This window comes from Rutidosis leptorrhynchoides, chromosome 10 (genome assembly GCF_046630445.1).
Source record: "Rutidosis leptorrhynchoides isolate AG116_Rl617_1_P2 chromosome 10, CSIRO_AGI_Rlap_v1, whole genome shotgun sequence".
In the NCBI taxonomy this organism is placed as follows: domain Eukaryota; kingdom Viridiplantae; phylum Streptophyta; class Magnoliopsida; order Asterales; family Asteraceae; genus Rutidosis; species Rutidosis leptorrhynchoides.
In genome coordinates, this window is record NC_092342.1 from 80,462,624 (window position 1) to 80,479,330 (window position 16,707).

General features: G+C 27.1%; 1 non-coding gene across 1 annotated transcript; it reads left to right on the top strand.

Annotated features, from left to right (window-relative positions):
* The first annotated feature begins 264 nt into the window (after positions 1-264).
* On the top strand, positions 265-371 carry LOC139873844 (small nucleolar RNA R71). Its single transcript, XR_011767558.1, has one exon. It is a non-coding gene; the product is annotated as a small nucleolar RNA R71 (small nucleolar RNA).
* The last annotated feature ends 16,336 nt before the right edge of the window (positions 372-16,707 follow it).

The window sequence follows — 16,707 nt, forward strand, 5'->3', positions numbered from 1 at the left end:
ATAATAAAATAACGCTAAACATTAAATTAAAATAAAAGCATAATTAACCACACAATTATGCCTAAGGGAAAAAAGGTCATCTTACATCTATGGCCAATCTGAGGATGTTACAACTCATAAGTATGAATTGAGATATCTTCCAACAAGGTTTCGGCTGCATTCGGTGATTTATACATAAACACTCCACCCGCGGATGCATCAAGAACTTGTCTTGTCAATAAATTCGTACCCCAATAAAATGTGTTGGTGTACTCCCTTTTTATCAATCCATGTGGTGGACAGGATCTTAACATTTTCTTAAAACGGATCCATGCATCATATAAAGATTCATCACTCCGTTGAGCGAATGCATTGATCTCCATTCTAAGTCTCTCCACCTTTGATGGTAGAAAGAAGTGATTGGTAAAAGTGTCTCTTAAGTCTTGAAAAGTTCTTATCGAGTCGGAAGGCAAATTTCTTAACTAAGCTTTGGCATCACCTTAAAGAGAAAAGGGGAATGCCCTTAACTTATAAGCATCTTCGGTAACATCTTTGTGCTTATAAAGATCACAAATATCGTTGAATAGTTGAAGGTTTTAGAAAGGATTCTCCCCATTAACCCATGAAATTGTACATCTCTGATCATTGTGAAGAAATTACCCTCGACTTTCCAATTATCGGCCCCGATGGGCGGTCTAGTAATGGCGGGAGGCACCAACGTAGGGGCAACCAACCTAGCGTTCCACATTGGTGTGTCATTTGGATCAACTTGTTGTTCTTGATTAACCAACGGTGGGTTGTTAGGAATACCATGACCGAACGGATTACCCTCGGGTTGAATTGGTTTACCGTTACCATCCATCTCTTCAATACCAAATGGCAAAACCTCAAAATTCTTCTTTAATACCCTTTCTTCTCTACGCTTATAAACCCTGTGAACGTGCCTCTCCGGATCGGAAAAAGGATGTTCAAACTCTTGATCCTTTTGGGATCTCCTTTTCATACACCACGGTACCTAACCTTCGATCACAACACAAACAACAATGGTTTTCCAAACACAAATAATATAATAAAAACAAGAAAAACTTTTGCAAGGATAAATCCTTACAAAAGGATCGAACAATTAAAAGCTTAAACCAAAGATTCAACTAGCTAACCGCTCCCCGGTAGCGGCACCAAAAAGTTTGATATGCTCACACAAACATACATTATTTCTTTTATATTTATACTTAAACGTGGACTCAACTATGTGACAAGCATTCAAGAAAGAATGACTCAGTAGTTGTAATTAGCAAGTTTTACGTTTAAGGTTCGTCCCAAGAGAGCGGTGATTGCTACTTGAATTGATGAATACTCATAATCATCCTAAGATTTGTTTGATTGGGGGGGGGGGGGGGGGGAGGGGTGTTTTGAATTTTGAGATATTGAAGAATATGATTGCAAATTAAACTAAGAACTAGAAATGATTAAGTAAATATCAATATTAAAAGCATGCACAGTTGCTTAATCTACTCGAAGCATTCGGATTATTCTATTGTTCACTTAAGGTCTAATTGTGTTCAAACTTTGTACTAGTATCCCTACTAGATGTTCTTATGATCAATATACACTTACAAATTCCCATAAGCTTGTATTTATTGGATCTAGTTGAATCATGCAATTATCATTAGTACTTAGCCTAGGTTGAAGTCCCCTAAAACCCTTTGGTAATCAAAATCTCTTAAGAAAACCAAACTTCACTATTTTGACTAAGGACCAATTGAAAACCAATCCAAACCAAGACCCCAACCCCTTGAAAGCCCCAATTTGATTGTCTAGATCACCTAAGTGTTGAAGTACAAGTTGCTTCACTAATCAATCCCTAAGAGAAGCTACACAACTCATATAATCAAAGTAAAGTCCCAAACAAACATAGCAAAGGATCTTTTAGCTAATTCTAATAAAAAATCACAATCATCAACTCATAGATTCATCCAAACACAATCAATAACATAGATTTGAACAATCCTTAGCTATCAAGCTTCATAAACAAGTGTATGTGATGACCCGAGAATTTCCGACCAAATTTAAACTTAATCTTTTTATAGTTTTGACACGATAAGCAAAGTCTGTAATGTTAATGTTTTCAAAAACTTTGAATTGTGTTCATGTAATCAATTACAGTTCGACTTTTCTCGACGATTCACGAACAACTATTTGTAATTAGATAAGTATATATATATATATATATATATATATATATATATATATATATATATATATATATATATATATATATATATATATATATATATATATAATAAGTGTTATTAAATTCTTATATGAAATTGTTATTATAAATAAATATGTAAAATAATATTAAGTAATGAAATACATATATATAAATGTAAGTATATATGATAATTAAAAATAATAAAATAGGATTTAAACATTTAAATTACAAAGGTAAGATAAGTTGTAAACTAATTATGTTGTAAGATAAAAAAAAAATTTATATATATAAATATATTTGATTTTATGTATATTATAATATGTGTATAGGGTATAAATATTTAATTACATATCAAACAATTAGTAACTATGATATAATTGGCAAATTGTAATCTTAATATATCAAATGTAGTTACTGTAGTGACCCGTCCTAATCCATCCAGACGAAGTCCATATCGATTATAATCGATTCACAACAGTTGATTACATCGCGAGGTACTTGACCTCTATATGATACATTTTACAAACATTGCATTCGTTTTTGAAAAGACAATCTTTCACTACATCGAAAGTTGACGGCATGCATACCATTTCATAATATATCTAACTATAATTGACTTAATAATAATCTTGATGAACTCAACGATTTGAATGCAACATCTTTTGAAATATGTCATGAATGACTCCAAGTAATATCTTTAAAATGAGCAAATGCACAGCGGAAGATTTCTTTCATACCTGAGAATAAACATGCTTTAAAGTGTCAACCAAAAGGTTGGTGAGTTCATTAGTTTAACATAAATAATCATTTCATAATTTTAATAGACCACAAGATTTCATATTCAGTTCTCATAAATATACGTCCCATGCATAGAGACAAAATATCATTCATATGGATTGAACACCTGGTAACCGACATTCACAAGATGCATATAAGAATATCCCCATCATTCTGGGATCCTCCATCGGACATGATATAAATTTCGAAGTACTAAAGCATCCGGTACTTTGGATGGGGCTTGTTGGGCCCGATAGATCTATCTTTAGGATTCGCATCAATTAGGGTGTCTGTTCCCTAATTCTTAGATTACCAGACTATAAAGGGGCATATTCAGTTTAATAATCTAACCATAGAATGTAGTTTCATTTACTCGTGTCTATTTCGTAAAACAGTTATAAAAGCAGCGCATGTATTCTCAGCTCAAAAATATAAAGGGTAAAAAGGCAAATGAAAACTCACCATGCTGTATTTTGTAGTAAAAATACATATGACAAAACTGAACAATGCAGGGTTTGGCCTCGGATTCACGAACCTATATCATTTATATATATATTAACACATATAATTGTAATCGAACCAATTTCTATATAATTATTAGTGTTATTATAATATGTTAGTATAAATTATAACTTAATGTTATATACATTTAAAAATGTTTAATATCTATATATTTTGTTATATTGATATAGCTATATATATATATATATATATATATATATATATATATATATATATATATATATATATATATATATATATATATATATATATATATATATATAAAAGAAAATTATTAGTTTGTTATATATAAATATTTATATAACTAATATTAATATGTTTGATTTATGGTATATAAACTATTATTATAATTATAATATATGTATTAAGTATATTTTAAGTACAAAATATTTACTTGTAGCAAAAATGATAGTTTTCGATAATAATGACTTACTAATAATAATAATCTCCTTTGATATTGAAAATACTGATTATAATGACTTTATTGTTAGAATGATACTTTTGTTAATAATAATAATAGTAATACTACTAATAATAATAAAAAATGATATTAATACTAATATTAGCGAAAATAATAATAGTTTGTATTATTTTTATAGTAACAATAATAATAACCCTAATCACAATCACAATTATAATAATATTAGTAGTCCTAAAATGATAATTCAATAATAAGAATAACATTATTACTACTTGTAGCGATAATATTAATAGTTGGTATATCACTTATTATGATACTAATAGTAATTATTATAATACTTCAAATAATAATAATAATAATAATAATAATGATAATTAATACTTGCATGACAAATTTATAATAATAGATACATTAATAATGTTAATAATAATAATAACGGTTTTAATACTTTATAATTACGATTGTGGTATTAATACTAATAAGAATAATTACTATACTAATAACATTTATAATACTTTTAATAACAATAATGATAATAATCGCAATAATAATAAAGATAATAATAATGATAATTAATATTAGTAAAAAGACTACCTCACAAGAAAGAATCCCATAAAAAAAAATAGCTGCCCTCCCTCTGGATTGAACCCGAGACCTTTCACTCAAACCCCTACTTCCCAAACCACTTGACTGTTTCTGCTTTTCTGATTACTCTCGATTATTTTAACACTTATACAGTATCTTTTTTTATGTTCTTCATCATCTTCCTTTCATGTAGACTTCGACCAATGATACCCCAATCATAGAACAATTTACCCATTTAAATTTGAGACTTAAACTCCAACACAACAAACATTTTGTGGTGATTAATTGGGTTGAAAAAAAAATATATATGTATATGTTACTGCTGCTGTGCTCGTCGACCTTCATAAAAAAAATATTGATTTTGATTTTGGTAAGGTTTTTGCCAAAGGTTACAACACCAAACTTGTTTCAAATCATTCCTATAATCTATCTAAATTCTCAATTTCACTTGAATCGTAACATAGAATTCGAATTTTTGAAATTACAAATCTGTTGACTTTTTAACTCTAAGTTTGACTCTTCAAATTCACATTTGATTTTTCGAATTGGAAACTGAAACTTTGAGAAAACATTCATGACATGATTTGGGATGCATCTGCACTATTAGATTTTTAATATGAACTCAATTTCGAATTATGAGCAAAAAAAAAATTATACGACAGAGAGAAAAGAAGAAAAAAAGAAAAAAATTAAATAATAACTAAAATTAAAGAATTGTATTCACCTGTAAAAAAAATATGTTGCGGTATATGATTTGTGATTTGAGGGATTGATTCCAAAAAAAATTCGACCAAGTCAAAAAGAGAAAAAAAGTTGGTGACTCTGGACCCTATTATCACGAGTATACAGAAAATAAGTGAAGAAGACAGGTAGTCCCAAATGCGTGTATATATCTTGCATTATATAAAAAAAATATCATAAATAATAATTAAAAATAAAAAAAATATAATAATATTAATATTAATAATAATAATAATAATAATAATAATAATAGTAATAGTAATACTTATAATATTAATAAAAATAATAATACAGTTAATAATAATAATAATTATCATAATAATAATACTATTAATAATAATAATAATAATAATAATGATAATTGTTAATAACAATATTATAAATGATAATAATAAAAAAAAATTTGTATCTTATTATAATAATGATAATCTATATTAATACTAATGATTCTAAGTGATAATATATAATAATAATACAAGTAATATAAAGATATAACAAGTTACATTTTTTCTAAATCATATATATATATATATATATATATATATATTAGAAATAATAAATTTAGTAAAATAAATGTTAATATTAATATTAACATTAATAATAATATTAATAATAATAAAAGTAATGATATTACTATTAGTATCACAATTATATTCCAAATTTGTAAATCACTTTACCATTTATTCCGAAAAACATTAAAATGAATGATTTCTCAAATCAACGTGGACCTCGCAACAAAGACTCATAATCATACAATGTTTTCAATAAATCAATCATTTGATATTATCTTTTAATTCCACCGATAAACATTATTGAACAATTACGTTCATGTAAAATTTTATACGTTTAATACCTTATTAATATTTTCAAGTTATCATATTTGTAGATACATATATACCTATATGTATATATATAATCATATTCATTTATATAATGGTTCGTGAATCGTCGGAAATTAGTCAGAGGTCAATTGAATATATGAACCTAGTTTCAAAGTTTTCAAGACTCAACATTACAGACTTTGCTTATCGTGTCGGAAACATATAAAGATTAAGTTTAAATTTGGTCAGAAATTCCCGGGTCATCACAGTACCTACTTGTTAAAGAAATTTCGTCCCGAAATTTGAGGGTGGTCGTCATGGCTAACAAATAAAATGTTTCCATGATGAATATGAGTCAATAATTAAAGTTTTATCACCATCAGGTGATTTGAATAAAACAACTCAATTATTCGAAGTATATGAGTGAAATTATCACAAAAGATTGAAATAGGGTAAGTAAAGATTCGTCGTAACTTTTGACAGAGTCAGGGTTGAATTTTGAAAGTAAGATACATCTTAACTTTTGACGTAGTCACGATTGAATTTAGAAAACAGGATGCGTCTTAACTTTTGACGTTGTTTTGGTTGAATTCCGGAATTTAAGGGATTTGAAGAAAATCTTCGAAATCTAAAAGATCTGAATCTCCTGCGAATAAGGAAATTTAGATTTCTATAATTAAATGCGGTGATCTGCCTCGATTCCTCTGTCTGATATTTTCACTATAAATTTTAACTTTTCCGTTCCATTATTTTTCACCACTTCAATACTCAATTTCAAAATTCAAAAGATCGTGAAAATGCTTAATCCAGTTCTGATCCTTGTCCTTATCCTAATTATCGCAACAATCATTCTCCTTTTCCAACTTCCACCGGAGGAATCCATTTATTTCTACTATGCTTTAGGGATTATTTTATTTATAATCCTCCCGTGTCTTTATATTGCTATACGTACTGATATCCACGGTTTGTAATTTCGGTGTTGTGGTTGGGCTTTATATTTTCTCTTATATTTTGGAGCTCTTTTCCTGTTTATTATCCTCCCGACCTCTAGTAAAGCGAGTAACGGTCCAGAATTCGTAAGTATGGAATTTTGAATAAACGTCGTGTTCTAAATAAGAACTAATGTATTAGCACAATTTGATTTATCGAGTTACTAGAATCACTGAGAATAGAACTATCAAGAATATACTTTCTTGATATGTTCAGAAGTTAAGCATAATGAAAGAGTTATGTAACATGGCACGTGATGACGTTAGGATCTGTGAATCATCACGTCCCATTAGAAACTCAGCATGACTTACTGTAATATAATCACGTTGATCAAGTGTCATTATATTATACTAACTCATGCATCAGTTCCCAACATTATTTCAATAACCTTCATATTTTAAGCTCGAAAGTTTACAGAATATAGAAACTAACAGTTTCTATATGATGTAACACTGATAGCACGAAGAGATTAATAATTTCATATAAGAATAGTTATGAAAATATCTTCAGAAATATGAAGGATATTTATAATGAAAGATACGATGATATCTTGGAATTTCTAATATCGATGGATAATGAAGAAGATTTATCCGTAAAGGTTTAGATTCGGAAGCAAGGTATTCGATAAAGATTTCATCAGAAACAGAATCATTTGGATTCTTTGAAGTCAAACTTATTCTTTGCGATTTGTCCACGGCGTTCTTCATAATTTCTCATAATCTGCTTTTCGGTACTAAATTTTCTATTGAATGTTTCCAATATAATGATACACAGGAAGCACGAAGAGGTATATAATTTCGGACGAGAATATTTATGAAAATATCCTCAGAAATATCGAAGATATTGATGAGGATATTTTGCAATTTCTAAGTTCGATGGTTGATGGAGAAAGATTTTCCGCAAGATCTTAACATGACTTCGGAGCAAGATATTCTCTAAAGATTTTAACGGATCCAGAATTACCTGAATCCTTTGAATATAGGGTTTGGTCCTTGTATTTGTCCTTGGTCTCCTTCATGGTTAACTCTTTCCGTTTTTCAGTTCCAACGTTTCTGAGCTTTTTCAATATATTATTCTTTATCATCAAACTTCCGATGACTAAGGTCATTTACAGTTGCCTACAGTTTTTGCTGCTTTATTCAGCTTTTTCAACATCCAGAGTATCGATTCGTAAACTGGGTGCCTTTTCAAAATTTCAGAATTGAAGTTCGTAATTCTAGGAGATAATTGTTATATGTATACATATAACTATTGATGTAGAAATACTACGAGATTCGAAATACTGATTGCTGATTCTGAGTAATTGGTATGGCAATTATTGTTACAGGGTATAGATGAATGCAAGATGGGGTTTCAATGAATATAATGATTTTTCAGAAAGTCCAAATTCATTGAAGTTGCTGGTAATTTTACTGCTAATGTGGTGAAATATAAACGGTTCTCCGGTAACGATGACGACAGGCAAACTTATATATCGAGGTTATAATAAGGCTAATTCGAATGAAAAATTGGAGTTGATTTGTTGGAGCTGTGACAAAATTGGCTAATTTGGAGTGGTGTTGTAAAGTTATTTTCGATAATAACATGCCAAAGAAGTTAGCACAGATACGTATTAAACGTTTACACAAGTTCCGAATGTTTTCAAGTGCATAATTATATACCTCAATCTTTTCTTCCGTAGATGAAGTGCGGTTGATTCATCCTCTCGATTGAGGTGTTTCAAGAATCATGAAAGGTTTGAACGTAAATTAGAATTGTCAAGATACAACTGGCGTTTAAGATGAAATCAAGTGGCAAACTTGAAGAATTGTCTAGTTTCATATATTATAATCAATATTTTAATTCATTTTAATTGTCTAATGTTATTAGTCCACAGTCGATAGTCCACAGTTGACAGTCCAATAATTCATATATATAGTTTAATATATAATATTCGAATTAATTAATACGTGTCGTGACCCGTATACGTCTCAGACTCGATCACAACTCAAACTGTATATATTATTGTAGAATTAACCTCAACCCTGTATAGAGAACTCGATCATTACTGCATATAGAGTGTCTATGGCGATTCCAAATAATATATATAGATGCGTCGATATGATATGTCAAAACCTTGTATACGTGTCCCGATATTTAAAGTGCGTAAAATAAATAACAGAAATTAAATAACGATAAATAAAGTGCGTAAAGTAAATAACAGAAATTAAATAACAATAAATAAAATTGCAAGAATTAAATTGCGATAAAATAAATTGCGATAATTAAATTACGATAAATAAAATGTAATACGGAATTAACAGTTAGCTAGGAACAGTTAGCTAGGATTTTGTTAGCGTGGATTCTTAACAAAATTTCATATTGTTAATTAGTCTGTTTCTAATCAATTTTTATTGTGTCCATTTTTTTTTTCTTCATTATGCCACTTGTTGGATTCTGATATGTCAAAATCCTAATATGAAATTGAATTTGAATGAAAATAGTTATTCTTTGGTGAACGGATACGTATATCGGTGGATGTAAGTAGGATAGTATATGATTGTTGAAACAGATTTGAAGAACGTACAATGTAACTTATTAATGTGAAATTTAAATATTCCTCGGGTATTACCTACCCGTTAAAATATTTTCACCATTAACAATTTGTACAAGAGAATTTTTAATTACAATCTTTATGAAAACATATATACATATATATTTTCTTCAGATGTATTCATGGATTTAATGAGTTACTATGATATTAAACTCATTTGCTTTTCGGTTGGAACTAGAATAAATAATCTCTAAAACTTTAGAGATTACATATTCGCCATGTCGAACGAAGATAAATGAGATAGAACGATACGTAGAACGAAGATCATACTCAAGGTACAGATGATGATATTGAAGCATGGATTGTTGATGGTACTGGTGCTGTTATTGATGGTACTGTTGGTACCGGTAATGTTGTTGAAGCTGGTACATTTTTCACCATATTCTCTGAATTGATTATTCGAGCGCGAAGTTCGTTGACTTATTACTCCAGGATGATTGTCGATCGAAACGAGTGGATGAATAAGGTTCAGAATTGTGGATAGAATATAATCGTATCGAGTTACCCTGGAAATGAGACTGAAAATGGTGTCTCGAATAGGTTCACCGGTAAACGCTTCAGGTTCATTGTCATGAGGTGAATTCGGTTGGTGGAAGGGATTGCCTTCTGCGCGTTTCCATTAATTAAGTCGACTACGAACCCATCAGATGAATTGATAATGGCTGATTGATTGATTCATGTCGATGACGCTGTTTTCGGAGTTTAGGTGAACATCTATGTCGGAATAGCTGTCGGAATAACTATCGGAATAGTTATCGGAATCTGAGGGACTCGAACTGGTTGCAGGATTCATCTCGTACGATCAGATGGAGGATTTTTCGTTAAGAAATAGATTATAGGATGTAGATTAGTACCCTGCAATACATAATTTACATATGCATATATAATACTAAAATCTCATAAGTTACGGAGGAATCTACGGAAGTTGTCAGGCAAAGTTACAGTAACAGATACGCTAAGATATAAAGTAGCAGATACGCTAAGATATGAATTTTTTATGCTAAGATATGAATTTTGTCTATACACTATTCATGCAGTCAATGCAGTAAAACGTGTCTAGGCTAAGAATGATAAGCAAGTGATTCCCTAAGAATGATAAGCAGAAAATTTTCGACACGAAATGATAAGCAAAACTTTTGACATGCAAACACGGTCGGAGTCCAGACTCACTAATGCATCCTAATGACTTATCAGTTAGACACACTAATGCAGACCTGGTTCGCTAAGACCACCGCTCTGATACCAACTGTAGTGACCCGTCCTAATCCATCCAGACAAAGTCCATATCGATTATAATCGATTCACAACAGTTGATTACATTGCGAGGTACTTGACCTCTATATGATACATTTTACAAACATTGCATTCATTTTTGAAAAGACAATCTTTCACTACATCGAAATTTGACGGCATGCATACCATTTCATAATATATCTAACTATAATTGACTTAATAATAATCTTGATGAACTCAACGATTCGAATGCAACGTCTTTTGAAATATGTCATGAATGACTCCAAGTAATATCTTTAAAATGAGCAAATGCACAGCGGAAGATTTCTTTCATACCTGAGAATAAACATGCTTTAAAGTGTCAACCAAAAGGTTGGTGAGTTCATTAGTTTAACATAAATAATCATTTCATAATTTTAATAGACCACAAGATTTCATATTCAGTTCTCATAAATATACGTCCCATGCATAGAGACAAAATATCATTCATATGGATTGAACACCTGGTAACCGACATTCACAAGATGCATATAAGAATATCCCCATCATTCCAGGATCCTCCATCGAACATGATATAAATTTCGAAGTACTAAAGCATCCGGTACTTTGGATGGGGCTTGTTGGGCCCGATAGATCTATCTTTAGGATTCGCGTCAATTAGGGTGTCTGTTCCCTAATTCTTAGATTACCAGACTATAAAGGGGCATATTCAGTTTAATAATCCAACCATAGAATGTAGTTTCATTTACTCGTATCTATTTCGTAAAACAGTTATAAAAGCAGCGCATGTATTCTCAGCCCAAAAATATAAAGGGTAAAAAGGCAAATGAAAACTCACCATACTATATTTTGTAGTAAAAATACATATGACAAAACTGAACAATGCAGGTTTGGCCTCGGATTCACGAACCTATATCATTTATATATATATTAACACATATAATGTAATCGAACCAATTTCTATATAATTATTAGTGTTATTATAATATGTTAGTATAAATTATAACTTAATGTTATATACATTTAAAAATGTTTAATATCTATATATTTTGTTATATTGATATAGCTATATATATATATATATATATATATATATATATATATATATATATATATATATATATATATAAAGAAAATTATAAGTTTGTTATATATAAATATTTATATAACTAATATTAATATGTTTGATTTATGGTATATAAACTATTATTATAATTATAATATATGTATTAAGTATATTTTAAGTACAAAATATTTACTTGTAGCAAAAATGATAGTTTTCGATAATAATGACTTACTAATAATAATAATCTCCTTTGATATTGAAAATACTGATTATAATGACTTTATTGTTAGAATGATACTTTTGTTAATAATAATAATAGTAATACTACAAATAATAATAAAAAATGATATTAATACTAATATTAGCGAAAATAATAATAGTTTGTATTATTTTTATAGTAACAATAATAATAACCCTAATCACAATTATAATAATATTAGTAGTCCTAAAATGATAATGCAATAATAAGAATAACATTATTACTACTTGTAGCGATAATATTAATAGTTGGTATATCACTTATTATGATATTAATAGTAATTATTATAATACTTCAAATAATAATAATAATAATAATAATAATAATAATAATAATAATAATAATAATAATAATAATAATAATAATAATAATAATAATAATAATAATAATAATAATAATAATAATAATGATAACTAATACTTGCATGAAAAATTTATAATAATAGATACATTAATAATGTTAATAATAATAATAACGGTTTTAATACTTTATAATTACGATTGTGGTATTAATACTAATAAGAATAATTACTATACTAATAACATTTATAATACTTTTAATAACAATAATGATAATAATCGCAATAATAATAAAGATAATAATAATAATAATTAATATTAGTAAAAAGACTACCTCACAAGAAAGAATCCCATAAAAAAAATAGCTGCCCTCCCTCTGGATTGAACCCGAGACCTTTCACTCACACCCCTACTTCCCAAACCACTTGACTGTTTCTGCTTTTCTGATTACTCTCTATTATTTTAACACTTATACAGTATCTTTTTTTATGTTCTTCATCATCTTCCTTTCATTCAGACTTCGACCAATGATACCCCAATCATAGAACAATTTACCCATTTAAATTTGAGACTTAAACTCCAACACAGAAAACATTTTATGGTGATTAATTGGGTTGAAAAAAAAAATATATGTATATGTTACTGCTGCTGTGCTCGTCGACCTTCATAAAAAAAATATTGATTTTGATTTTGGTAAGGTTTTAGCCAAAGGTTACAACACCAAACTTGTTTCAAATCATTCCTATAATTTATCTAAATTCTCAATTTCACTTGAATCGTAACATAGAATTCGAATTTTTGAAATTACAAATCTGTTGACTTTTTAACTCTAAGTTTGACTCTTCAAATTCTCATTTGATTTTTCGAATTGGAAACTGAAACTTTGAGAAAACATTCATGACATGATTTGGGATGCATCTGCACTATTAGATTTTTAATATGAACTCGATTTCGAATTATGAGCAAAAAAAAAAATTATACGACAGAGAGAAAAGAAGAAAGAAAGAAAAAAATAAATAAATAACTAAAATTAAAGAATTGTATTCACCTGTAAAAAAATATGTTGCGGTATATGATTTGTGATTTGAGGGATTGATTCCAAAAAAAAATTCGACCAAGTCAAAAAGAAAAAAAAAGTTGGTGACTCTGGACCCTATTATCACGAGTATACAGAAAATAAGTGAAGAAGACAGGTAGTCCCAAATGCGTGTATATATCTTGCATTATATAAAAAAAATATCATAAATAATAATTAAAAAAAATATAATAATATTAATGTTAATAATAATAATAATAATAGTAATAGTAATACTTATAATATTAATAAAAATAATAATACAGTTAATATTAATAATAATTATCATAATAATAATACTATTAATAATAATAATAATAATAATTGTTAATAACAATATTATAAATGATAATAATAAAAAAAATTTGTATCATATTATAATAATGATAATCTATATTAATACTAATGATTCTAAGTGATAATATATAATAATAATACAAGTAATATAAAGATATAACAAGTTACATTTATTCTAAATCATATATATATATATATATATATATATATATATATATATATATATATATATATATATATATATATATATATATATATATATATATATATATATATATATATATATATATATATATATATATATATATATATATATATATATATATTTATTAGAAATAATAAATTTAGTAAAATAAATGTTAATATTAATATTAACATTAATATTAATAATAATAATAATAAAAGTAATGATATTACTATTAATATCTCAATTATATTCCAAATTTGTAAATCACTTTACCATTTATTCCGAAAAACATTAAAATGAATGATTTCTCAAATCAACGTGTACCTCGCAACAAAGACTCATAATCATACAATGTTTTCAATAAATCAATCATTTGATATTATCTTTTAATTCCACCGATAAACATTATTGAACAATTACGTTCATGTAAAATTTTATACGTTTAATACCTTATAAATATTTTCAAGTTATCATATATGTAGATACATATATACCTATATGTATATATATAATCATATTCATTTATATAATGGTTCGTGAATCGTTAGAAATTAGTCAGAGGTCAATTGAATATATGAACCTAGTTTCAAAGTTTTCGAGACTCAACATTGCAAACTTTGCTTATCGTGTTGGAAACATATAAAGATTAAGTTTAAATTTGGTCAGAAATTCCCGGGTTATCACAGTTACAAGCTAAAAGTAAAAATTTGTTACATTAAGAATACTACTTATTATTATTAATATTATTATCTACAGATAAGAAATTGGATATATATGAAGTCTTATTATTATCATTACTAATAGTATTATTATAACTAGTATTATAATAAGTAATGTTATTAGAATTATTAATATCATTATTATTATTATATTTCTTAAAACATATTAGAATTCATTATTATTATTATTTTTTAATATTACTAATAATATTATTATCATTAGTGATATTATTATTATTATCATTTTTTTTATCATTACTAATTATTATTATAAATATAATTATTATTATTAGAGTTATTATTATTAATATACTAAATAATGATTAATACTCAATAATTAGAATAAGGAGCAGACATAAACAAATTGTGAGATCCCAATATCTGTAATTGGTACGAATATGTTTTACATCCTTTTCAACTTTTACTTATTTTATTTTTTTCTGTATTTTTTTTTTCTTCCTTAATTGATTCCATCTATCGATCTTATTCTATATATAAAGCTAGTCGATGACCTCTACTACAGATACGTATGTTAGCATTTTTATTTTTATTTTTTTTATTATTCTGTTCGTGCAATTCAAGTCCAGAAATTTTCAAATCAAATTCTAAATCTTGTCAATACAAATTAATCACTGAAATTCGTCTACTTTATGATTCCTATACCTCTTAAATCATCAAAACATCCTTACAGAATCATATCTCAAAGAATTCAATTTTTTTTTCTCGACAGTGTTCATCTTTGACCCATTTGAACATTAAACTGATTGGAAACGATTTGAAGAAAAGTAGAAATTCAAAACTGTTATAAAACATGTCGTGATGGTATGTGTACAATATCAAATTCTAATTCTTCAAAACGAGGTTTAATTTTGAAGTCAAAGATTGTTTTTTAAAAGTCAAACAATTCGTTTATAAGGAAATTCGAAGTTGCTGTTATGTTTTATGTTAAATTAACGAATCAAGTAGTTTCTATTAACAATTTAAAAGCTTTTTCATGTTAGGAGCTTGATCTAAAAATCTCTCAAATTCAAGATCCGTATTTTTTTTTCTTCATAACCACGACGAGGAGCAGAAGCTGAGGCCTTTTTATTTTTATTTTTTTTTATTTTTTTTCTTTTCCAAAGCAATTACTAAGTAATTATATATTGGATATTAAGTTTTAAATCAAATATGTAAATAACAATTACGGTTTTTGGTTGAGTTTGGGTTGCTGCGAATTAATGAAGAAGAAAGAAGAGGGAGAACAGAAAGATAGGCTTAAATAGATTTGAATCTGGGTATAAACAGATGATACGTGATAGACGGATGGTTGAGTACATGTCGAGTAGGCGGGAGGTCGCGGGTTCGAGCCCTGCTCGGGTCATTTCTTTTTATGAGAAGATTAGGAGGTAGTTTTCTTTTATTTATTTATCTATTATTATTATCATTATTATTTGTTATTATTATTATCTTTATTATTATTATGGCTAATATTGTTACCTATATTATTATTATTATTATTATTATTATTATTATTATTATTATTATTATTATTATTATTATTTTTATTATTATTATTATTACATATTGCTATTATTATTGTTACATTAATTATTACTTGTATCATAATTGTTATTAATATAAAAACTAGTACTAGAACAAGTATTGTTATTATTATTATTATTATTATTATTATTATTATTATTATTATTATTATTATTATTATTATTATTAATATTGTTGTGTTATCATTATTCCATACTAGGATTATTGTAGTACTAATATAAGTATTACGATAGAAATTTCATTTCTTATTTTTATGGTTATAGTACAAATAAGATTTATAGTATTAGTAATATTTTTGTTAATGTTAATATTATCATGCAAAGTATAAATTTTATCATTTTACTACAAGTATAAGTATTATGTATTAGTATCAAAATCATTATTTT